At 37.4% G+C, this 372-nt stretch overlaps 1 pseudogene; it reads right to left on the reverse strand.

Moving 5' to 3' along the window:
* Nucleotides 1–266: 266 nt before the first annotated feature.
* The window catches only part of LOC149132214 (uncharacterized), a 671-nt pseudogene continuing 565 nt past the window's right edge, over nucleotides 267–372 (reverse strand).

Consider the following 372-nt stretch of genomic DNA (forward strand, 5'->3'; position numbering starts at 1 on the left):
ATCAGTCCTACCATCTTTAAAAAAAACGTATTGAATATTTATAGCCGCAGGCATGGCTATGTGGTAAGAAGTTTGCCTCGCAACCACATGGTTCTGGGTTCAGTCCCACTGCGTGAGTGATATCTTGAGCAGGTGTTTTCAACTATAGCCTTGGGCCAACCAAAGCCTTGTGAGTGGATTTAGTAGACGGAAACTGAAAGAAGCCCATCGTGTATATATATATATATATATATATATATATATATATATATATATATATATATATATCAGGTGTAATGTTGGCGAATTTCAGGAAGCATGGAGATTTTAAAGGATGCAATGTCTCAGCAACTAGCAACTGATGCAGATAGTTTGTTCCATGCTTTGGCAACT

Source organism: Octopus bimaculoides, chromosome Z (genome assembly GCF_046866305.1).
Source record: "Octopus bimaculoides isolate indiv1 chromosome Z, ASM4686630v1, whole genome shotgun sequence".
NCBI lineage: Eukaryota > Metazoa > Mollusca > Cephalopoda > Octopoda > Octopodidae > Octopus > Octopus bimaculoides.